Source organism: Excalfactoria chinensis, chromosome 11, assembly GCF_039878825.1.
Source record: "Excalfactoria chinensis isolate bCotChi1 chromosome 11, bCotChi1.hap2, whole genome shotgun sequence".
In the NCBI taxonomy this organism is placed as follows: Eukaryota; Metazoa; Chordata; class Aves; order Galliformes; family Phasianidae; genus Excalfactoria; species Excalfactoria chinensis.
Genome location: NC_092835.1, coordinates 10,881,390 through 10,906,578, shown reverse-complemented (window position 1 = coordinate 10,906,578; position 25,189 = coordinate 10,881,390). Strand labels below are relative to the sequence as shown.

General features: G+C 45.4%; 1 long non-coding RNA gene across 1 annotated transcript; it reads left to right on the top strand.

Annotated features, from left to right (window-relative positions):
* Positions 1-8,841: 8,841 nt before the first annotated feature.
* On the top strand, positions 8,842-22,856 carry LOC140257409 (uncharacterized). Its single transcript, XR_011905008.1, has 5 exons — positions 8,842-8,998; positions 16,620-16,677; positions 17,653-17,813; positions 19,893-20,052; positions 21,827-22,856. It is a non-coding gene; the product is annotated as an uncharacterized lncRNA (long non-coding RNA).
* Positions 22,857-25,189: the final 2,333 nt, after the last annotated feature.

Below are 25,189 nucleotides of genomic sequence, written 5' to 3'. Positions count from 1 at the left end.
ATCATAAACAGGGTCTAAATGAGACAACGACTGAATGATGCAGTCAGAATCAGAAGAATGATCAGCATCTCCCTATAACAAGCTCTGCTTAATCTGTCAGAAGCCCACACATGCTTGATCTGCATTCTGGACAGCTAGGAGCCTTACACTGACTTCACACAATTGTCACAGCTGAATTGGGTGATGCACATTTGAGATGTAGGATGTGTGACTCAAACCTCTTGTATTCCCTTAAGAATTTTCTCTTCTGCCTGACATGGGCTCTCAGAAGGCAAATGAGTTGGCAAAAGCAGAGCATACAGATTGCTGGACTTCACTTGGGGCACTAGGGCTGGATGAAGGGGTGGAAGTAGGAGTGGCTGAGCTGTGTGTCTCTGTGTCATGAATTACATGTGTGTCTGCTGCGCTGCACATAGAGATCTGGTATGGAAGGAGCAGTGCCGTGCCATTGCTGGTGGCCAAACAGTTGGAGGCTGAAGGTTTTGCTTTAGGTGGCACATTCAAACTTGCTGCCTTAAAGTATGTGACAATCAGGCTAATATGGGCAACTTGCATGTCTGCCTGCTGAGCTGCGTATCCCATGCAGGTTTGCTCTACTCTACTCTCCCTTTCAACACTTCTATACATGCTTCTCACCATGTCTTTGTATTTTGTGCTTTAGGTATCTTGCTGCTGTGATACGTATTAACCACGCAGGCTCCCAAGGGCCTCAGAAACGAGTCTACAAGAATCCAGTAATAATCCATTTGTGTACGAAATGTGTTCTTCAGTGTTAGTGCATCGTGGAGGGCTGGTGTTTCCCAACAGCTGGAGCAGAGCCTGCAGACAGCGATGCTCTGAGCTGTGCCTCAGGCTCTTTGACAACTCCTGCTGAATCACCAGCACTTTTCTTGCTCTCTATGCCTGATGGCAGGCAGGCTCAGCTCACCGAGGAGCACTGGTGGTGCTGAGCAGCTTCTGGAGCTATCACTGCGAGGCACCACAGGGTTTCGTGCAGTGCAACAAGTGCCACCTACCTCATCGCCTTATCATCCAGCAGCTCCCTTCAGTGTGCAGTGGTGGTTCTGGTGTGTCGTCCGCTGGCTTCTGATTTCATTTCAGACAATCTCAGCCCAGGCAAAAAATAGAAAGAAAAAAGCAGCACGTGCCAATGAGGAAGTACAGAGCATACAGTAAGTACAGTTCAAAAGCTGCATTACCCTTATCTTTTAGTAATGATCAATTAGCATGAAGGTCAGTGGGCAGCTTGGAAATGAGTCAGATGAGAAGGGCAGGAGGAGGATCTGAATGGGAAGGAAACTCTTGATTCATACCCAGCGTTTAAAGCCGTAACTCTGTAACAGTGGGGGCGGAGGGTAGCGTTAAGTAGTCCTGCTGTCACACTGACTCAACCGGCATGTAAATCACGGTGCAGAGAGGGCAGAGCCTTCTTCCTGGTGCTGAAACATCACATTGCACCGCAGCAGGGATTTCATGTTGCCTTTCTTGCCCTCCAATGCACCATGATGCCCCCAGCCAGCCGAAATACCAATGTGGCACAGTGCCATGGGGCTGGTGCCTGTTGCCAGCATCCCAAAAATGTAAAGTCTGATCCCTGATGTGCACCAGAATGGGTGAGATCAGAGGTGAGAGGAAGGTGCGTGGCAGAGCTGTTGGAGAATAGGGGGCCTCCATGGTCTCCAGAGCACCACTATGCAGCACTCTGTTAATGTTTTGGGGGGAAGAAGAAAAGAAGACTTGTAACCAATTAATTAACTTGCAAATTTTGCACAGATGATCCAAGTGTGCCACATTAAACAGTAATTGGTCCTTCCCAGTGTGTATGTGCACCCTGAGATAAATAAAAAGGTATTCAAAGACATTACAAAGAGTTGCATGTGCACACCCGGGGTAGTGTGGGCCTCTTAATGTGAGCGTGTTCTTGAGCATGGTGTGTTGATGCCAGATGTTACGGTTTGGGTAGAAATGGCAGGGCAAATGGCTATGTTCGTGCTAGTAAGGTATTAATGGGATTTTTCCTGTCTGTGGTCTTTACCCTGCCAGTTGCTTGAAGCAAGTATGCTGCAAGAGATTCTGTCTTCACTTGAGAGCATCCTTGATGCGGCCTCCACATGCAGTGGTGAGGTGTTGGGTGCTCCCTGAGCAGCTTCGGGCTCCCCTCTCTGTTATCAGGGCTGGACTGCGGGTGGCTTCCAGTGGGCCCATGAAGGAGCAGGCCTGGAGTCACAGCAGCGGCAGCAATGCTCCAGTAGCACCCAGCAGCATCACAGCTGATTCTGCTCTAAGGGTTGATGTCTCTGAAGCAGCTTCTGTGGGACGAAGCAGGAAGGTGAGCGTTGGCACTTGGCCTGGCTTTCAGTGCGATGGAATCTGTCTTGTTTTCTCCAGTTTACATATCCCTTTTGCCATCGGACAGGCTGGCGGATGGGTGAAAATAACTCCGTCACCTTTCTGTGTGGGAAGTTTATTTCTGCTTCTCTCCCCCCCACACACGTCCATATGCACACAGAGAGAGGCTGAACAAAAACACTACGCAGCCTCCCCCAGTGCTGCGTGTGCGAGGCGTGCACGGGTACCGCACTTCCAGCTTCCCTTCCTGAAACACCATATGTTCTGGCCAGTGAGCTTAAAATACCCCGATGAGTGTTGTTTGAAAGCATGAGCGCTACGTGCAGCGCTTCTCTGCTCTCTGGAGGCTAATTAATCCCCTTAAAATAGAGAGTGGTGGAATAGGTGCTTGTGGTAGCGAGCAGCTGAGCTGCCTGTTGAAGATGATGAAATGTAAGTACAAAGGAGAATAGGTAAGGGTGGGTTAAAGCTGTGTTCCTGCCTCTGACAGTTTACTTTGATGAATGCACTCATTCACTCATATTCACCATTTGGATCCTGCATAATCAGAGATAACAGGCGGATGGTTTGCATGAATAACTAAGTTTGTCATGTTTAATTTTCTTTAAAAAAAGAAGCAGCAGTTGCTTTACCCTCATCCTTCAGGCCCAATACATATTTATAAATTGTCAGGAAATGAAAAGCCTTTTAACAGCACGCAACAAGCATGCACAAGCACCAAGAGAAATAACAGGGAGAGCAGCAGGGAGGGGAGCGGAGCTGCCTGCCCCCGCGCTCACCTGGTGCCAGGCTGCAGGCAGAGGGTGCTGAGCAGCCAGAGCTGCTGTGAGAGTAAGGGAGATTTGTTGTGTGTTCTCTGATGGTGTCTGCTGACAACCTGACATCGCACAACAGGAAGCACTAAAACTGAGAAATAAATCTGCATTTGGCACTTCACTAGTAATGCAGCAAGTGGCTGCGCTGCTTAATATTTGATGGGTGGCTGGCTTTATTGTGCCTGTCCCACCTCTGACAACATCTTAAAACCCACCGAGGGTGCGGCAGGATTTTGCATGGAACAAAATGCTGATGGATGGCTGCGTCCAGAAGTGGAGTCCTCAGCTCAAGAGAGATGTGGACCTGCTGGAGCAAGTCCAGAAGAGGGCCACAAAAATGATCCCAGGGATGGAACGCCTTCCCTATGAGGACATGCTGAGAGCTGGGGCTGTTCAGCCTGGAGGAGAGAAGGCTCTGGGCAGACCTGAGAGGGGCCTGTCAGCTTCCAAAGGGAGGCTGTAAGAAAGGAGGGGATGGGCTTTTTAGCAGGGTCTGCTGTGACTGGACAAAGGAAACGGTTTTGAACTGAAAGAGAGGAGATTTAGATTGGAGATTAGGAAGAAGGTTTTTACAATGAGGGTGGTGAGGCACTGGACCAGGTTGCCCAGAGAGGAGGTGGATGCCCCATCCTTGGAGACACCCAAGGTCAGGCTGGACTACAAGCACCTGATGTAGATGCAGGTGTCTCTGTTCATTGCAGGGAAGTTGGACTGGATGACCTTTAATGGTCCCTTCTAATTGAAATGATTCTATGATTCAATGGGAGCTGTGCAGTGCAGACACGCAGGTGCAAGGGCTGACAATCCCAAAGGGGCTATGGGCCAGGATCGACCCCTGCCAGGCACAGGCGCAGGGCTAACTGCTGCTGCACAATGCTGCTAATGGTACAATTAAAAAAAATCTGCTCTCTTTATTGAGCAACTGATTTCTGCAGAGAATAGTGTGAAATATTAAAATGTCTGCGTAGAGAGGTCCCACGGGAGAAATTCAGAAGAAGAAAGATTGAATCACTAGAAAGAGAGAGAAACCAGGAGTCGCTAATGTGAGGCTGAAGGGAGAAGACCAAATCTAGTTAGAGGGCCTTCTAACCAGAGCACCTTTTCCATAATCATCAAAAAGGACCTTTGCCATAGGAGACTTCTGACTTCCATACCAACGCACACGCCACCAGACACAAATCCCTCAAGAGCAAACTCAATGACACGCCGAGTAAAACCGCGAGGCAGAAGCACAGTTGGATTAGCAGCCCAGGAGCTGCGGTTGGCAGGGCAGCTCGGGATGAGTGTGGGGCTGGCGGTGGGGGACCAACCCCTCAGACCCACCAGGCTCTTGGGCACCACCTGTGTGGGCTGCAAAATGCTGAGCAAAGTGGTGTTGAAAGGAGCTTAGAGTGCGTCCCAGCGTGCGGCGTTTGGGCTTGGTGGCAAAAAATGATAAATCTCACCCAAAATATCGCTGAGATGAAAAGCACAAAGTGTTTGCCACTAGTAGTTGTCTAGGGAATAGAGAATAATGAAATAGCAAATCCAAAACCACAAGGGCCTGTAAAACACTGCTTTCCTGCTAAAAATATCTCACAGAAAAATCTTTAAAGCATCAGCCCCCCCCTCTTGTATAGACCTTGTTTCATCCGAGCACTTACGCACATGCTTAATGTTAAGCGTGTAAGCCATCCTCCCGATGTCTGTGGGAAGAACGTGCGTTGGAAGTGTTGGCATGCGTTAGCATCTGGCTGGATCCCACCGTGGCAAACGGCTGTGAGAATCTGGCAGAGGGAGGATGTGCGGAGCCTGATTCTCATTTACGCCGAGGCGGCTCTACACGGCGCCCCGGGCAGCAGGGCTCTTGCAGAGAGTGTAAGTGTGTGCAAACACTAAACCATGTCATTAATTTAAAATCCCCCAAAGTTAGCCTAAAATAGTCCCATACAGACACGCTGGGCCTGGCAGACCACAGGCATCCGAGCTCCGTGCCTTTGTTCCTCCCCAGGAAGGGCCGGGCAGTGCTCACGCTCCGTCCGGCCGCCCCGTAAATCACAGGCGAGCCCAGCGCCTCGCCAGCTGTCTGGGCTGGAGAGCTCGGTCTCAAACAGAGACATTAACATTTTCGTTAATAGGGATATCTGTGTTGCTACATAGTCTGAATTGGCCTCTATTACTTATTAATGAAGATCCGAAAGTGCATGTACTTAAGACCTTGCTTAGCTAAGGGGAGTCTTCTAGGGCCAATTTGAGTCCTATTTAATGACTAATGGCTATTGAGACATAATGTCCACTAAGCAGATATCACATCCTATTTAGTATTTAATGTTTAAATATTTAATTAATTAAACACTGCCAAATATTTAATTAAACGCCATCAGAGCCATCCTGACACTTCCACTATGCATAATGCAAAGGAAATCAGTGCTTTCCTTATCAGCCCCACAAGTGCTGCAAATTCGGCCTCCCACAGAAACTGCTGGGGTCTGTGCAGCCAAAATACCTGAAACCACACAGAACAGAGTGGGCCGTCCTTAAAAAAAAAAGGCATTTTCTTTTCCAAAATGAGCCGAACTAAACGTTTTATGAATAAATCAAGCTCAGAAGTGACACGTAGGCAAAGCGGTGGTACTGTGCTCTGTGTGGAAACAAGAATGCTATGCTTGTATATTGACTTTTAATTATTTAAAAGTAAATGACTGCTACTTAGCATGGCATACCTGCCAGCAGTTTACACTAGTTTTGCTTAAATATTTACTCTGCTATTCAATAAAAAATGAGTGTACTGAAGCACAAAATGAGAACCTACCGTATCACGTGGGCTCTCTCCTACCTGTGGCATGCCAAGTTCACAAGGATTTATTCACAGAGAGATGCTAGGCTTTGCTGGTTTTCTCCAGCTAAGCCAAAACATGGGTTTAAATGATTCCCGTTGCATTTCCAGCAACAAAATGGGCCCTAATTTTCAGCTTGTTGCATTTTGTTTCAAGTTTACTTATGGAAAGTTGGCACGCAGAAATAGAAAGACCAGCAAGTCCCAGTTTTGAAGTCTGGACACCCAGAAGGTACGGAGACGTTTAGGGCCGAGTTTCTGATTTGAGCATTTTCTTGCCCTGCTCCATCCTGCGGCGTGTGCTGAAGCTGCTCAGCCATGTTCCATCGCTCCCAGCCAACGTGGGCATTCTGGCTTTAACATTCCCACGGGGGATCCCTCACTAACAAGGAACGTGCCGACCAGTCGGATCAACCATTAAGGTCACATCATCTTTACACTCGAATTCGAGCCACTTGTTAATGAATTGAAGATACACGCTTGGGCTTTCTGTAGAGGATCTCATGTGATCTTACTGGCTGCTCCGGCCAAATTATCTTCTGCTGCAAGGAGCCGATGCTCCGGTTGCTCAAATTGCATTTGACTTATATAAACAGGCAAAAAGGGGGTGGGGAAAGATAAAAAGAAAAGGTCTCCGCAAAGCCTCTATTGTGAGGACCTTTATCTCCCAAGTTCAGTGATGCTTTGCTTTGTCTGTTTGCATTTATTGAACAATCATTTCCCTGAGCAGCCGGGAATTCGCCCTCATCTACAGGCAGCCTGTTTTGAGTGCTCGCGTTCTCCTGCCCACCCAAGCAATAACCGCAAACCGCACTCACTCCTCTCACCTCTCTGCTCCCTGCAGCCTTTTAAACAAAGGTACATTAGCACACGAGGAGGGGGCAAGATGCCCCCCGTGCCCGCTGCCCCCAAGTAAGTGCCCGAACCCTGCTCAGCTGAGGGGCGTGGAGCGGTCCCCAGTGGCACACGAGAGGTCCGTGGAGAGCTCAGCGTGGGCACGGCTCGGGGGCTGCGGTTTGGTTCATACAGAGCCCCTCCTTCAGCCGCAAACCCGCATCTCTCCGACCGCACCGGCACCGCTCCATCGCGCGGAGCGCAGCCCGCAGGCGCTGCCCGCCATTGCCGGGGCTCTGCTGCCACCTGGCGGCACGGCGGGGCCGCCCCGAGCCTCAGGGCGCCCGCAGCGCTTCTCCCCGCGGTCAGGGAGGACGCGCTGCCGCCGCGCTGCGCCTGCTGGGGGAAAACACGGAGCTGGAAAGTTCTCGCTTTGCCTTTCAACCTCGGCAGGTGCATGAAAGGGCGCTGCGAGCAGCAGGCTTTTGGCCGCGTGGGTTGGCGGGCAGCGATGTAGTGCTGCCATAAGGACTGCGATGTGCAGTTGGACACGCGGGTGTTAGTTCTGCAGTTTCAGAACGAATGCATTTCCTTTCACGGTGTCTCCCAGAGCGTTTCAGGAGCGGTGTTGTCACCGCGTGTCCTGACTCGGTGCAGCACAGCCTGCAGCCATCAATCAGAGCGGCTTCCCCGGCCAGGACTGAACGCTCCCAGGCGCTGCTCCACGGTGCGACCTGTGGGCACACGGCTTGGTCCAAATTCAGCACAATCACCTGCTTTCCAGATGCCTCCATGTTCACAGATAACACATACCCACACAGCTCCCACCCAGACACGTCAAGCTCTCTCTCAAAGCAAATGTCTATTGGTAACAAATGTGCCGCTCACTCTCCTGGCCCCGTGTCTGGGTGAGCACACAGCGAGGGATGTCCCAGCTCTACAGATAGGAGCTGGGACCGCTGATCTGGTGCTGACGGGCGCTGTGAGCACAGAGCCCCTTTTGCATGGGCCAGGCTCTGTGCTGCGTGCCCTGCATGGCCCTGCACTGCACCCTGCAGCCCGCGCTGCTCCTCACTGCTGAGCTGATTGCCCGTTGATCCTCCGCTCCTTCAGCGATGACGATCAGCTTTTGAACTGCCGTAAATGAGGCCAATCAGCATTACTTTCGTTTCATTACTTCAAGAGCTTACTCATAAATTTCCTCTTATCCTGCTTCCCCTTTGGTCTGGAATTAGCCACTGTAGGGTAGGAGCTGCTGTACCCAGTTCTCCTCGATTGGAGCCATTTGATCCTTCCCAGGTTTAGCGATCAATGAGCAAACATGCTTTGCTTTGCTTGATTGAAAGAAATACACCTTCTCCTCCATTTTTCTTGGCATTCCACGTGCCGTGCCGCTGGTGAAGTATGGAACGAGCTGCAGCACTTAACTGACCTCAATATAATATGGGAAAGAATGAATTGGCAACGAGTCTGTAAAATAATTAACAACATCTTTCATTTAGCGGTGTGAATTTTATTACTTGGACGTTGAAACACGAGGATGGATTTCATTGCAGGCTAAGGGGTGTTTTTCCCCAGTATTACTGAGCAGCCCACAACTCACTGCGTGGCAGAGGTGGGACAGCTTTAAAGCTACAACCTTGTGGGGGTAAAAACCCCACATATTCCTCAAAAGATACAACAGGAACGTGGGACTGTTTGTATAAACACCCTTGTAGCAGAGCTGGGCTAACAACTCCTCCTCCCATCAGGAAGGTATTTGAGAGCCATTTGGATGCACTCGCCTTCCAGGCTCCATCCACCCTCACTTTTGGGGAAGAGCCATTTCCCAACTAAACATAAACTGTTCCACCTGTGATAAATAACAATTCTTTTTTTTTTTTTTTTTTTTTTTTTTTTTTTTTTTTTTTTTTTTTTTTTTTTTCCTTGAGATGCTTCAATTCATGGCACCTGGAGGACACCAAACCTCCCTATAAAAGTGCCCTGTGTGCTTTTGGGGCCTGAGCTTTTGCTTTGTACCTCCTTGTTTTGTACTCCTTGCCTTGGAGCAGACCCAAGGCATGCGATTGCTGTTTCTGCTGCTGTGCCTTTCTCCTGGTGGCTGGACAAGTAAGGCAAGGTGTAATCTCATCTTTTCTCTGTGTGGATCTACGAGGCTGTGGAGAGCTCTCTGGAACAGCAAGCAGTAAGTGGAAGCCTGGTGCCTGCAGCATGAGGGCTGCCCACCATTCTGGTGTGGTGGTGGGTTTAGTTGCTTCAAAGAAAATCCTCACTTTTTGTTCAAACTAGTGCAGCACGTGTGTGAAATGGGAGCTGGTGCTGGCATGCAGAGTGAGGGGTCTGCGTGGTTGAGGTTTGCTTTGGTTACTCTGATAACTGTGTGCTCAAGGGAACCAGCTTGTAGTGGCTTCAGTTTATCACGTGCAAAGTGGGGGTAATAATAACCTACGTCAAAGGGGTGTTGCAAGACTTAGTTAATTAGTATTTGCAAAGAGCTTTCAGATAATTAGATTAGAGGTGCTATATTAACACAAACTGTTATTGTTATTATTTATTTATTATGTACTTTTAGTGTTCATCTGTGCAGGAAATTTTGTTGCTGAGCCTATCTTGTAGATGTAGGCAGAGGGATTGCATTGAGTTAAAATGAGCTCCTCGGGTGTAAGCTTCCATTCCAGCTCTCGCTAGTAACTTCCCCAAGGTAATGCACACACAGAGGCTGTGATGGTTACATGAACTGATGCATGGTCCCAAGATCTGTGTGTCCATCCATGAGTGAGGTTTTCAGAGTACCCACATGTTCTGGCTATGGGAAATGTGGCACTGCCTTGTTGAGGTGGGACAACTCCTGGACTTGTTTTTTAACTGTCAAAATATTCTTAGGGCTCTTCTGAAATGGGAAGGTGCAAAAGTATCAGAAGGGTCAGGTGGACCAGCACTGTGGGACTTGGTGCTCTGAAGGGTGTTACAGCCATGCTGGTCGTGGCACAATGCACGCAGAATATGAGCTTTTTCTAACAAATAAAGTTATTAGCAAATATGCAAAATATGCTTTCCAAAGCGGTGAATCCTTTTCCATCTGACTCTGGCTTCTCTAGGTAATTCACCCCTGAGGTGAATACTTGGGTCAGAGTTAAATACAGCCGCTTTGGGGTTTTGTGGGTATGAAAACAGGCTAATTTGGTGCATAAGTCATTTTTAGTGCACTAATTTCCTGTTTTACATGCAGAATGGTCTATAAATGGCACAGAAGTCTTCAGCAAGTGAAGCCTAAAGCATCCGACTCAGATATACTGAATGCTGGAGGCTTCCTTAAGAGCGTATTATATGAAAACTCTTGGTGTTTCTACTGGAGACCAGCAAATCTTTATCAGTGTATAGCTCTGCATAGGTTATTAGTTGTCTCAGGCTTGCATAGCTCTGTTTTTCTTCATTAATATTAGGCTTTTATCCTTTCAATTTTTTGAAGAGCTTAAAGTCCACAGCAGAAGATCTGAAGTCTTTCTTCATTAAAAAGAACAACAGCAAACACAGAGTGCAAATGAGATATTTAGGGGAGCGGAGCAGGAGCTGCTGCTGTCTGGAGCTGGTGGCTCTTCTGCTGCATCCCCAGGTGCTGCTGCAGCTCCTCACAGCCCTGGGTGCATGAGGGCAGTGTGCAGCCCAGCAGGGAAGGCTGCTGCCCCACACTGAGCCCTTGTCCGAGCCATGCTCCTCTGCCACCAGAACTGTGGCTTGAATTCATTGCAAAGGTTTCTCGCCTGAATTATGCTGTTGCATTTGTAATAATGATTGATAGTGCTGTACAGTTTTGTCCTGCACGCTGGCAGGAGCAAAGCTTGTGTTAAGCATGTGACTAGAGCTTGCAGGGCGCCTTCTCTTTGGACAGAAATGAATGCACCAGACATCACATTTCTGTCCCTCAGTCCTTCCAGGCCCTGGTTGGAAAAATATCAGTCTAGGCCCTAATTTGCTGAATCACTTTAACCTCGAGGGCTCCATCAACTTCTGTGGCTTCTGCTGGTGGTTCTCATTAGCAGCAGGTCCTTTTTGCCCTCAGCCAAGGCATGGGAAGGATGATCCACCCTGGAGGAGAAGGTACTAAAGTCTGAAAGCTTGTCAAAATTCTTAAAAGCACACAACCTAAGAAGAACTTCTGGATGAAGTTTCCCTTCCTGAAGCTGGTCAGTTTACAGCACGGTTGAGTCCCTCATGAAGGCCTGGCTGAGCGTTTGAAGTGACAGGAGAACTATGAATAGAGAAGTCCCTGCTGCACCTTTCAGGTTGCAGTCCCATCCTTCTGTCTCCTGCATTCCCAGTCGTGCATTGCTTCCACTCTTTCCCTCTCTATCCAGTGCTTGATCTTTAGGACATGCTTTGCTGCAGTGCTCATGACATTAAGCAGTTTCTGTGAAGATGGGATCTTGAGTGCAGCACCAACGTATGCAGGTGTACAGAGCCACGGGGTTGGAGCATGTGCCATGCGTGTAGAGCGGCAAAGAGTCCACAGCGGGTCTGGCGTGCCCAATTTATGGCCATTTACATGTGAAATTGCTCTGCTCTAATTTGCATATGCAGTCATGGTAATCGTGGGCCAATTAAACTTGTAGTTCGCAAAATCTGGGCCCGAAACCTTTACAACTCTCACTAACGTACTAATCTGAGCGTATATGTCACTTCATCAATTTCATGAAACCATAAATTTTTCCTGTCTGGCATCACCAGCTGCATGTGTGAGTCACAGCGCCTGCATTGTGACTGGAGTTCGTCTGAAGGAGCCATAGGCCCCATGCAGAGACTGTGGAAGATATTTTTAATGAGCTCTTCCCTATTCAAGGATTGAATCGGAGCCGTTAGGATGTCAGTGTGAGATTCATTGCAATATCTAGGGGAGATTTATCTTTACTCTTCTGTTTCTTTTAAAAATGCTGTTGTCCTGAAGGAGTTGTTACAATGTCAATAAATGCGTTGCCTACATTTGTTAGTGCAAACGCAGTTATGCCAAAGAGATTTGTCTTAGGCCCTTTGCTCCTACCTTGTGGTTGAGGAAAAGTGGCTTCACACTGAGCAGCATGGCAGGTGGGTGGCCATGAGGGCCAGGCCCTGGGGTTATGGTTTCCAGCCATGGGGATGGATGGTGGGAAGGATGGAGGCCTTCTGCAGGCAAACAGAGCTGGGTCCTGCCTGGGTCCCACCAGCTGGTCCCAGGAGCTGTCTCCTCTTCCTCCCTAGCAGAATACATCTGCAGGCACCCAGGGAGCATTTGCTCACTTAGCCAGGCTTTAAAAATGTTGTGTCCAGTCAGCTTCGTTAGGGCTGGTCCAGTGAGGCACCAGTTCAGCTCTGCGTTCAGCCTTCTCAAAGGACACCTACTGCATCCCCAGCTGCCCCTTTGTGCAGCCCGACTCCTCGGGTGCGTCCTGCTAATTTAGTGGCATATTTCTGAATACTTGGTGTTGGAGAAAGGCTTTATCATAGCCAGATGCTGTTGACGACTTGAGGTTTGGCTCTTTTTCAGTTAGAAGAGCTCTAGCTATTGAAGCGCTGAGTCTGGGGCTGGCTATCTTGGAGCCAGATGGTTTTGTTCCAAATGTTTAAAATCTATAAATCTTTAATCTATAAATTCTGTTGTCACTATGAAAATGATAGGTTAAATTTTGCAATCCTCACAGATAGTTACCCTCTGAGTAGATATCATCAAAGATTAAAAAGTCATTATTTCTTGGCTTTTTATATATTTTTCCTTCTTTGTCATTTTTGTGTAAGTTCCTACAGGGGAAAAAATTATCCTAAGCTCTGAGCTGAAGAAGATCAGAACTGAGCTTCTCTGAACTCGGTTTGAAAGAGTGTTTTCCAGTGTACTGCTCCTCTTTGGTCTAGCTGCAGTTTCTTTATGGCTCGGTGAGATTTTTGTTATTTCTATTATAGCCAACTGCAGATTTTATTCCTTCAGTGACATTTGCTGTATGCATTTTGCAGGAAAGTAGTTATTTACTTCACTTTTACCCTTGCATTTCTGCTTTTGGGTCTGTAAGGAGCATTTTTTTTCTCCCCCTTTAAATCTTACTGGGGGCTCATGCATGCCAGTGGCTGGCTGTGATGAAATGCTGAGGCTTTCAGGGCACTGTGCTATGGCTGTCACCTTGCTTCTGAAGAATGACCTGGCTTAAAAGGCGCTCAGAAAGGTCCTGCTCAGGCTGGACTAACAGTCTGCCCCAAAGAAAGACTGACCCACAGGTGTGGTACATGTAAAGAGTTGCCACCCCTGTGCATGTCTGAGCCCCGTGTATTCCCTGTTGGCAATGTGCTGCCAGATTCCCTGGGGTTTATCTCACCAATGCCTGTCAGTGTCTGTTCTGATCTGAGAAGCAAGACAGTCCTCTCACTGGGCTGGTTGTACCACAAGTCTGAGAGAAGGTAGCTACAGCCGGCAGTGCTGAGAGCCAGGAAATCTGGGGCATTTGAAGCAATCTTAATGCCTAAGAGTTTTTAAGCCCAATCAGGTATGAATTTGGGATGCAAAATGTGGTGTCGAAAAACACCAGTCCTTGCTTAGAGATAGCAGGGGAGTCTGGAGGAGGTCGACTTGTCACGAGTTGCTGCTGGGCCAGCAGCACAGCTGCCAAGGGCTGCCCACAGCTCTATTGCAGGACTATGGCCAAGGCAGACCCACTGCTGAATGTAGGGTCACCTGGCCACACCTGCCCTGAAGCAATGTCCTTGCTGTAGCTGAGATGTACCTGTCCCTCAGGAGCATAGTGCTAGGGCAGGGATGTGCCCTACGTGGGGAAGGAAACAGGACCCTGCAACACAGCTGGGAGCTTTGTGCTTCAGTTGTGCTCCAGTGTAACTTTAAAGTTGTTAGGGACGAAGCTTTTGATACATTTGCCTGCATTTATGCAAATTTATTAAAATTAATGCTAATTGCAATCTATTGGTTTTTTTTTTTAATGATATTGGCAGGCATGAGTGATTCAGTAAGACACCGGACTGATTTTTCACTATCTTGCATCTTTTCTAGCACTTTATATCTGTGTGCTGTAAACAGACGTTTCTAAAGCTACCTTTTATGCTCACTTCATATAGGGCTTTAGGTTAAACACAGAGTATGGATAAACTGAGCATCAATTCACTAACTGTCTTGAATATAAGGACTGATGTTGCCTGATCCCTACATCCAAGCATCCTGGCTGGGGCAGAGACCCGCTGTAAGGTACAGACCAGGATGGCAGCAACACGCTGTTCCTTGTGCAGTGCCACGAGCTGCAGCCCCAGCTGCAGTCTGTACCGAGTGACTTGGAAGTTTGTTTTTGAATTCCTTTTATAGTTTATAATATGTGGATTGAACCTTGGATTCTGCATCTCCCCTCCATGTTGTTTTTTAAAGCCTTTGTTATGAAGCTGTAGTGTCTATCAATCCCACATGGTTTTTGTTTACATGAATTTGTTAAAGGATACACAAGAAAGGTGACTCTTGATGTTGTATACAGCATTGCTGTGTTGGGATGGTGCTGCTGGGGTAATGATTGCTGCCATCATCTAGCTGCGTGCTGAAGGGCAGCTGAAGGGCAGATGAAGGGGCCCCTCGTGTCAGAGAAGGCATGTGCCCTGTTCTTTGGGGCTTAATACATGGAGGGACACTTTAGGTTTTTTATAATTCAACTGCAGTTTTTTTGTTTGCAAAAATGCTCCTGTGTTTTCTTCATAAGGTAGAAGGTGCATCTTTTGCAATTGGAGCCGGAGGCTGGGGGAGCACTAGACAGATGCAGCCTTTGTGAAGGCCGTGTGTCCCTCTTGAAAGCTGCAGCATGAGGCCAGGTACACTTGATGAATGGGCTCTGCTGCTGACCTCCTGATGTCTTGGAGCTGGTCAGTGCAGGGCTGACATTCCCAGGGCAGTGACAATGCTGCCTGTATGTGACACCTCATACCCAGACCTGGCTTTGAGTCTGGGAGTTGGTGTCAGGGCTAGATGGCTGGTGGATTCACATCCACATTGCAGCTTGAAATTTTCCTCTAGTAGTGTAAACCCTAACAGCAAGGTTTCAGGGGGAATGGGTGCAGATATCAAAACCTTTTCAGCTTAGTAATTGCCTCACAACTCTAGGGGTGCAATGGGAAGGGGAGGCTCACTGTCCTTTCAGGCAGGCTGCACAGACTCCTGTCTGGGAGCTTCCATCATCATTAAACTTCTGAGCAAGTTAAACTCAAGCATTGGAGGGAAAAAAGCATGGGAGGCATGCTTGGTGTCCTCGGCTTTATAACTGCTGGACATGGTGAAAATACCATGATGAAGAATTGATGACCTCTATCAGAAATGTTAATAGAACATTTCTGTTAGAAGGGAATTACATGGTCATGTTTGTATGGCTTTTCATAGGAAAATATTTCATATTAATTGGCTGCAGTACAAATCTTAGGATAGAAAATGCCTCCTCATATCTGGTTCTATATAGAAACCAACGAGGTAGAGCAAATTTGTTGCTAACCTACAGCTTATATAGTATTTCATTTATTTGAGAGTCTAGTTGAATCCTAAACCTGCTGTTAGACATCCATTTATGGAGCAAACACTCAATGTTCTTCTACTGGTTTAATATACTATTTGCTTAATGGGCCATTGACATAATCATTTGATATAGATCCCAGTCATACCATGTTACCAAGCCATGATATATTAATATAGCCACATATTAATGGTGGAGGGCAAGCATGTTATATTATTATCCATGACCAATTAGTTTCTATCTTAGGGATATAGTTATCTAGGTGTTAGTCTTTAAAGGCCTGATTTTAAGAAGTCTGAGTTATTCCTAGCTCCAATTGAAGTGAATTGTGTCTCTTGATGGAACCGTTATTCAGGGTTACTCATAGCCCTCTGCTGTGATCTTTGAGCATGTAACTGTAATTGTACACTTCAGTTTCCACTTGGAGATTTTTTGTTTAATTCCTGTTGTTTTCTTCCAAGTGATAATCAAATATTTCTTTATTGTCCCTTTTTACCTTTATTCTCAATCAGAAGTTAGCTTAGAAAGTCAAAAGGGACTGTTTATGTTGGGAAAGAAATGGTACTTTGCAGATTTTCATTAATGTAGATGCATTTAGTTGCTCACAAACAGTATTGTTGCATTACAGTTAGCATACAGTGTAGAGTTATCTATGGCAGCGAGTATCTTTTCTTTCTTTCACCCCCTTCATGCTCAGATTATTAATAACAATATGAAAATATGAGGGACCAGCATGCAGATTCTGCTCTTTGTGGGATGCCTGCAGAATTAAGTGATCATTATAAATAGGAGGCGAAACTGGCATTTTATCTGTCTCATACATTGTAATTAAGTAGCTGATTTCCTCCTGGTGTGGCAGCAATAGTGGCTATAGAGAGGGATAGAGGTAGTAGTCTTCTTGATCAGTTATGAGAGGCTTTCTTATGCACAAAATAGGTGTCGTGGTGTATGGAAACTATAGGTGACAAGGGAACAGAAGGGTCAGTTATAACTGCTGAAGGAAGCAGCTTGATTAGTAGAGATTGAGAAGGATGAGATGTTGAACTGTTTGGGTGGAAGACAAAAGGATGGGACAATCCAAGTACTCTGAGCACTTGAGGAGGCAAATACAGCCTTGTACATTGTCCCTGAGTGCTGGGGAAGATAAAGCATCAGAGGTGACCGAGCCAGGGATGAGGAGTAAGGGGTCTGGCTCTATGAGGAGCACAGCTGGCTTCCTGGGGTAGGTATTTTTAATAATCTGGACTCTTAACATTGCAGTCAATGTGCAAAGTTAACAGGCACCTTTTTTCTTGACAGTTGCTTAACAGTTATCAGAGGAACTGCCATCCTGCCTGCCTCACCTGCACTGAGAGTGGTGAGTGAGTGCTGGGGCTGCTCTGCACTGCGGCCTCGTGCTTAGCTGGGAGATGGGGAGCACCTTGTGACTGGCTTCTGCAGCAGAAAGCTATGGATCTTACTAAAGTCATGGCTGTGTCCCTAGGGCGTAGTGGGAAGTAGTAAAAGTGTCTTCAGAAGATGCTATGTGAAGTCTCTTAAATTGTCTATTTGGCTAATGCTGTGTAGATAGATGTATGTTTCACGCTTGCTAATCCTGACAGCACTAGTTGTGCTGTGCACTGGATAATGTAAAATCCTGTAGAAAGTGTAATATGGGAGATTATAATTAAAACTATATGATGTGGCTGCATGGAGGAACTGATCTGAGGTTTCAAAGACAACCTCAGTTTTTAACTTCAGCCTTGATATTATTTATTTATTTTGGTAGCACCATCATTTATTTCACGTTGATGTTTGTAAATAACTTTCTAAGCTGTTACATGGAGGGAGTCCCCCTCCTTCCCAGACTGTTCTGCACAATGCTTGAGGAAACTGTACCAAGCATGATCTTGGAGCCTGAGAGGCAGGGCTGCTGCAGCTTCATGTTCCCACCAACCAGCAGCAAGTCAGAAGATGTATCCCCCAGAAAGCACACACACAGAGTACACATACACCACAGAAAGACATACATGCACACAGCTGGCCACACAGCAGACACCATGGCGGGCAGGAAGCCAAGGGAAGGACTCCCCCAGGACCCCATGGTGTCTTCAGGCTTGCAGTGGGCCTGGGAGAAGCATGGAGGACATTGTTTGCCTTCTGCCATTGCTTTGTGTTGCCCCATGGCTGTGATAAGCTGCAGGCAGCAGCCTCTCTTCTTGCTAACATCAAATAGGGTGTCATGGTGCCCTCGCTAACTCACAGAGGGTGGTCAGCTCATCGGGCAGGTTATTCCCACCCTACAAGAGTTCTATCTTTACCCCATGGTAAAGAGGATCTCTCTTTCTCAAAGTCCTGCCCAGCGCTGTTGTTGCTGCCATCTTCCTGGACTGGCTGTGCAAGGGAGCAACTGTGGCCAGAGCCTTCTGTGAGAGGTCCGTGTAGAGGATGGGGGAGGAAGGAGGATGTGCACAGATTATCCCGCTTGAGCTGAGACAACTGGCAGCCATATGTGTAAGCAAACAAAGTTTTACTACTTCTCTCTAAAAGAGATCGTTTTAAAAGCTTTATTTTCTTGCCAGTTGGCTAAGAAGCGAAAGAGGAACAATAGATTCAAGCTGAAATAATTTGCATTTATGATGAAGACAAGGAATATCTACCTTGCATTTTCCTAAAAAAGAAAAATTAAACCCCATTTTTAATTAACTGATAAACTATTAATCAAATTTTTGCAATGTTAGGTGACACATTATTCATTTAGATAGAATGACTGTGAACTTAAACTAATCAAATCTGATTTGCCCACATATGCTTGATTGAAATACATTTTAACTAGCATATACAAAGAGAAAATCTTGGATTTCTTACCTAATCTTCAGAGTATACTGCTGAGTTAATAAGGGCAGTTTTTTTTTTTAAATGAGACCACCATTTCTTAATCTGCATATCAAAATCAAGAGCAACTTAATTGCAAAACACATATTCCTGAAATCTAATCACTATACTGCTTTAGGGTATTTTATTGAAGCATGTTAAATTATGGACAGAATATTAATGATGAAGCTAATCAAACCCAATTAGTCACTTCTAACAATAGTCACATAAATATACAAGTCAGGTACTAAAGTACTGTAGGTATGGTTTTAAGTTTTTTTTTTTTTAATATAAAATTTATGTGGTATATATGAATTATATACTTGTTATTTTTAATCTAAAAATCTGGGACGAGTCATTTCAAAGGGAACGAGATGCTGGAAGACAATGGAACTTGTCCCTTACTATGAGAATTGACACTCCTGGTTTTTGAATACATAAACGCCGCTCAGCCCCACGTTGATGGGCACATGATTAATGGGACAGAAGGGTGGGTCTGCCCCAGCTCCCAGTGATGCAGCTGAGCACAGTTCTGTCTCCTGGTTGTGCTCTGATTGCCATGACTGCACAAACCAGTTGGCTGTGTGAACTGCCCGATCTCACGCTGCAACGTGCAAGATTTGCATATGCTCCTACAACTATAGTATATAATAATTAGAGAAGTGTTATTATATCTGCATTTAAAAATTGGGGTTTTCCTTTTGGCTCAGATACAGCATCTTGTGAAGATCGCAGTGAAATGCTTATCTTTAATCCGACTCCATCTGAGCGTACTTTGATATTTTAGGTGGCTTTCAGTTCATTTCAGCTTCTTATGGATAATTATGAGAGGGCAGCCGTCATCTTTAGGTCTATCTACTCCGACAGGGGAAAAAAAAGCCCACAATGCAGGGGTCACAGCTGACCACCTACTGATGTGTTTTTTGAAAGCTGATGTGTTTTGCAAAACCTTTTAAATTGCAACTCGTACAGTTTCCATAATTATTCAGGTCACACAAAAGAATGATTTAGTGTATTTATAACCTTGTTATTTTTTGCCCTTTCTGTTTTAAGGACACGTATTTTCTAATTTGCAGTCATCTAATTTTAAAAAGGGGTACCCATAAATAATAGGTGTGATTTTAGTGGCAGACAGAGAGGCCTTGACAGGATTTGCGATGCCATCAATGCCAGGAGTTGCGTTGTGTGTCACAGAACCTAACAGCCTTTCCCCATGCAAGCCGTGATTATCGGCGGCTCAGGCACGTCGCTTTGGCACAGACCCACCCAGGGCTGTCACAGGGCACGTGTCGGGGTTAGGGTGTCAGGCACTGGGGCTGAGAAGTGTCTCCTCTGGAATTTGGGGGAAGTGGGAGCAGCCCCAGCTGACGGTGCAGATTGTTATGTGGCAGGACCGCTGCCTCCAAGTGCAGCACAGACCTGGCCCGATTGCTGTGCTCACCATGAGTACAGACTGCAGCTTCCCAACCTCAGTGAACCAGAGGGAGGTAGGGATTAGGTTCTTCTGTCACACTGTCCTGGCAGCAGCTGGCTCCAAGGCGGGAGGATGCTGTGCCCTCTCCATCCTGCGATGTTGCGCATGGGGAGAGGTACCAGCATGGGCCACTTGCTCCTCTGCCCTGCCCTTCTCTTTACTAACAGAGCTGTGTATAGGTGGTGTGCCAGCCAGCAGCCAGACCACGATGGCTCTCAGAGCAATCTTCTGAACATGTGTTATAGACCCTGGCATGCCCTGAGCACTAGTAGACCACGTGGTGCAGAAGATGCTGGTGGGGGAGCAGCCTTTGTACACCAATGATGATGCGTCAGCAATCAGGACAAGCCCTTGCAAAGAGTCTGTGATGATGCTGGGATCTGCAAATGGTGCTCTCAAATCAGGGTAAGATTAGCTGGAATTCACTTCAGTGAGTACAGTAAAACAAAAGGCTGCTGTTAGTAGGGCTACTTTGACTTCAGGATTTTAGTTTCTACTTTCCATGTCATTCCAAATTGGTTTGTCCTTATGTATAGTGACCACAAAAACAGGCTGAGAGACCAAGGGCTATCTGAGCTAATACATGTTGACATATTTTTAAATATGAGCATAGAGCTCTTTCCAAAAGGAATCAAAAGCTTCTGGCATGTTTGAAAACAGGGAAGATTACTGATACTGCGCTGTAAGTATTCAAATGAAGACTTCCTCTACCCCTTCATAAACTCTTCTAGAAACATGTCTATGCTCAAAAGGCCACAGGCTATTTTCATCTGTATTTCATTATAAAAAGAAGATTGAGAAGTGACTCAATTATGTTGTATAAGCATCTTCACAGAGACAAAATGCTGGGTGCTAAAGAGCTCTCTCACCTAGCAGGGAAATGTCTGAAAACTAACGTAGAATTTGAAAATAAAGCAAATGCTTCCAAGACCCTGCTGGGATTCTCAGTGATTTCCAGTTGATTCCTTCAGACCAAGACAACATGTCTTCCTGATCAACGCTCTTTAGTAGAGGATATTTATCAAAGTACAAGTATTGAGCTTGAATGAAAGGGTATTTTGGTGGTCTATTAGGTTTTGCTGTGTTAATTGGGATAGAAGATGTAATGGTCCTTTCTTGCCTCGGAGTCTCAGTTGGTATTATACAGCCTTGTCCATCACAGGTGAACTTCAACAAATATTTGGAGTTGTTTTGAATGTGAGAAGAAACTACTGGGTCTTTGCGGGTTATTTTTCCCCCCTAGCATTTTAGTTACATAACACAAAGCATTATCTCCATCAGAAGAACTCTGCAATTAAGGAATTTAACGTCTACTTCCTCTCATTCTCAAACATCTGGTCGCTCTTATTATTGCTACATTGAGTTAATTTTTCAAGTCTGAGTGTGTGCAATATTATAAATACGCTGCAGCTGTGTGTGCCCAGTGGTGGCTGTGTTCAGCACTGCATTTGCAGGAGGGACAGTAACTGCCTGTGCAGGCACTTGGACAAGGGTATGTCTGTCTCACGCAGACAGCTGAGTATCTGTTGCTACTGAAGATTTGCCTTGGTAGGAGTCAGAGCGGATGGCAGTCGGGGGGGAGGCTTTCTATGCTGTTTTAGATGAGTAAAATAGGAAAGTGCTAACTAGTTAAGCTTATTATGTGATGCCAACATTGAAAATAGAAATTCTGTGCTATAGCCAAACTGTTTTAGCATGGCTCGAGTGCTGCTCTTCTGCTGCATGGCTCTTTGGATGTGGCCAGCTGTGTATAGCAGTAGCTGAATTCATCAGTGTTTCAAAAGAGCATTAAAATTTAACAAGTACATTTAACTAAAAAAAAAATCTATATCTTAATAGCACAGAAGTAGTGATAAAAGGGAGGCAATTCAGGCTAAGATGTTGCGTTAACTTCCCTGTGAATGGACCTCTCAGACAGTGTGGAGCCAGGCTGAAGCCAATGAACTAAGGCCAGTTTCTTCACTCTGAGCCCAATGCAGCCTGTGCCTCAGCTCAGAGGGCTTCAGAGCCTCTTCTTTGGCTTTAATAAGGATTTTATTTTTGACATATACTTTTAAAAAAAACAAAGCAAAACTAAAAACGCCTCTACTTTTTAGGGGGATGGATTCTTTAGTAGTACTACAAAAGTACTTGCTACCTGAGTAATTTTTCTGAAAAGCCTTTTTTCCCTTCCGAACAGGTCCATTGAATCTGGGAAGGCCAAAACCAGGGTTGCACCTTAGGAGTGCTGAGTGAAAAAGGACTCTCGAGTTCTGATAAAGGATGAAATTGAAGCGCGTACGCAATGTTGTAGAGTGCTTGGCAAATAGTGAGCCACCATAATGAGGTTTGTCGGTTCTCCCATAAAAATGACTGAAAATCTGGATGATAGCAAGGTTAACTGGGGGGCTTAGCTGGGAAGGCAGCATGGCCTGCTGCTGCTTACAGCTGTGCCATAGACTACAGTCCTGAGAATAGGGAGCAGTGGGTGTTTGTACCCAAGTTTGCAATGCTGTACAGATCAGGAGAGACCTGTCCAGGCATGGAGATGTGTGTGTTCTCTGTGGGGATGCACGGGTTAAAGCAGAGGCTCGGTATGAGAGCCTAATGCTATTGAAAGGAGTGGCAAAGCTCCCATTCACTTTGGATTGTCAAAATGATCTGTAGAGCCCCCTAAGATTTGTGTTCTGTTAATAATTATTACTTCTACATAAAAGTAAACTTCTATATTTAAAACTTATAACTTGGCAACCACAAAATGCACATGTCTGTAATGAGTAACCGTGTGAGCATATTACTACAGCTCCTTCATTCTCATCCTTCCTCGACCCCGTGCTTTACCTGCTCTTTGTCTAAACTAGCCTGAAAGATCTTTTAGGCAGAGACCATTTTTTCCGCTTGCCTAGCAAAGCACCTCAGTGGCTGTGCGTAAAATAATAATGGAAGTATTTTAAATCTGGAAAAACAAATGTTCATGCTTTTGACAATCTCAGAATATGAATGCAAGTGATCAGGCATGCGTGTCTAGAGATCTGCTTTCTACATACACATATTGTTTCCTTTTAAAGACATCTGCATCTACTGAATTCAGTCCAGAATCTATCCTAGAAGTTTACCGTTATTATGCCTCAACCCAGCAAAGCGTGACTGTAGGGAGACTTAAAATTAAGTATACATGTAAGTGCTTTGTTGGATAGAGGCCTTTAAGATTTTGTCTATTTGTGCTCTTGTAATTTTAAAATGAAACATATAATTGGAAGCGTTTTGTTACTTATTCTACTACTTCCTCATTTATTTTGATTTCTTACATATAAATACGTATCTAAATTCTAGATGCTTTTGAAAAAAATCAAAACACACTGAAATCAAATGTAAAAATAGTATCTGCTTTTCATTGAACTGAATAATATCCTGTCTGCTCATCAGCATCACTTTTGTATGTAAATGACAGCTCCCCTATCATGGCCCCCTTGTGCCAAAACCTTGTTTTTTAGAGGAAAGCCTGGCTGTTTTTAGTCAAGAACAACTGTGTCTGCTCTCCAGAATTAAGAGTTCTTCATGCAGAATCAGCCCTGCCTATTTTCCTTCCTGAGGGTGGTAAATATTGCTTTATCTCCCCCTCATTTTGCTAATGGCACTGACTAAATGTCTTGTTGAGCACATGCTCCTAAGTGCTGTCCTTCCAGTTCTACCATTATGAGCAACATTGTTTTCGTTGTTAGATGGGCTCACCTTTGGGTGATCTAATAATTTTCCGAGCCATGAAGATACCAGCTTGAAGATATCTGTTATCTCTTGCTGAGGGAGAATGGACTGGGTCTGTGAGGATTTATTTGATTCCAAAGATCATAGGATCATAAAACTTTTTGAGTTAAAGGTCATCTCATCCAACTCCCCTGCAATGAACAGGGACACCTACAGCTCCATCAGGCTGCTCAGAGCCTGGTCCAGCCTGGCCTTGAATGTCTCCAAGGACACCCACCTCCTCTCTAGGCAAAAATGTAGAAGAACTCCTTCCTCATGTTCCACCTAAATCTCTTCTCTTTTAGTCAGAAACCATTTCCCTTGTTCTATCACAATAGATCCCACTAAGGAGTCTGTGCCCTTCTTTTTTACAGCCTCCCTTTGGATACTGAAAAGCTGCTATCAGGTCTTCCTGAAGTCTGTTCTTTTCCAGACTGAACAGCCTGTCCTTATAGGAGAGGTGTTCCATCCCTGGGATCATTTTTGTGGCCTTCCTTTGGATACACTCTGACTGTTCCACATCTCTCCTGTACCAAGGACTCCGCATCTGGATGTAGTATTCCAGGTGACAGACAGGATCACCTTCCTTGGTTGGCTATGTGGGCTGTGAGGGCACATTGCTGGCTCATGACTGAGACTTGCTCAAATATGTGTAGTTTACATTGTTCCCAACAACATAAGCACACAGGTCATTTATTTTTCTTTTTTTCCCCTAAATAAGAATGCTAAGCCTGTAGTGGAAATCTTCAGGAGATGGAAAATGTAAGGCTATCTGTTACAGATGTCATGTGAATTCAACGGTGGTAAAAAGTGCTGGATTTACATCACTGAGCCTTGAGACTGCCATTTTAAGTGCCACCTGCAGTGGTGGTTTATGAGAGATGAGGCTTGCTCCCCTAGAAGTTATGAGACCACCCAGCCCTGATTACATATGCCATGGATTAGGATTCAGATGGTAATGATTTCTCACTATTACCAAGGCCAGATTTGATCTGGTGACATAAAAAAGAGTTCAAATTGCATTATGAGTCTCTCCTCAGCCTAGGTCCTCCAGAAAAGCTCCTCTTCTTTAGACAAGTCATCTGAATTTTACTCCCTTGAGGAGAGTCCTTAATCATGTAAGTATTTCTTCTGAAACCACAGGGACTGTTTCAGTAAATGGGATTACAGGTTTAAGAAAGGACATGCAAGAGTGAATCATAATGCTTTTTGGTTTAGTAGCAGCAGTAAATAGAGCACGGTGGCTTCTGGCTTCCTTCAGTTTGTCACAGTGCTGCTATAGTGGGGTTTTTTATTATTCTTTGATTTTTAAAGTAAAGCTTAATGCACTGCTTATTAACATCAAGAATTTTACTGAGAAGGATTAAACAGAACGTATGGGACATCAGGAAAACAAAGATGTCTGTAGTAACAAAATGGAGTACTTCAGAAAAGGGTAAGTAATGAGAAGCAATACAAAAGGTGAAATGAAAGGGAAGTGCGGTGATAGGGAAACAGGTTTGAGCTTATCAGGGGAATGCTATGTTTTCACATGAGTACATTTGTTAAAGTATATAAATAAGTACATGTAAATATATGTAAATAGTTCTTGGAGGTGAATAAGAAATTACAATGAGAAGGATAGACTAAGTTATTAATTGAAAGTAATGATAAACCCACCCTTTGTAGTTACAAGATTTACTTCAGCTCCGAAAACCTGGGTAAAAAGTTATGGAAACATTTTAAGGCTGTGATGTTGGTTTTCTGTAACACAAAGGAAAGAATCCACATGTTCAGGAAAGCCATTGTGTTTATGGCTTTGAATGAAGTCAGTGTGAAA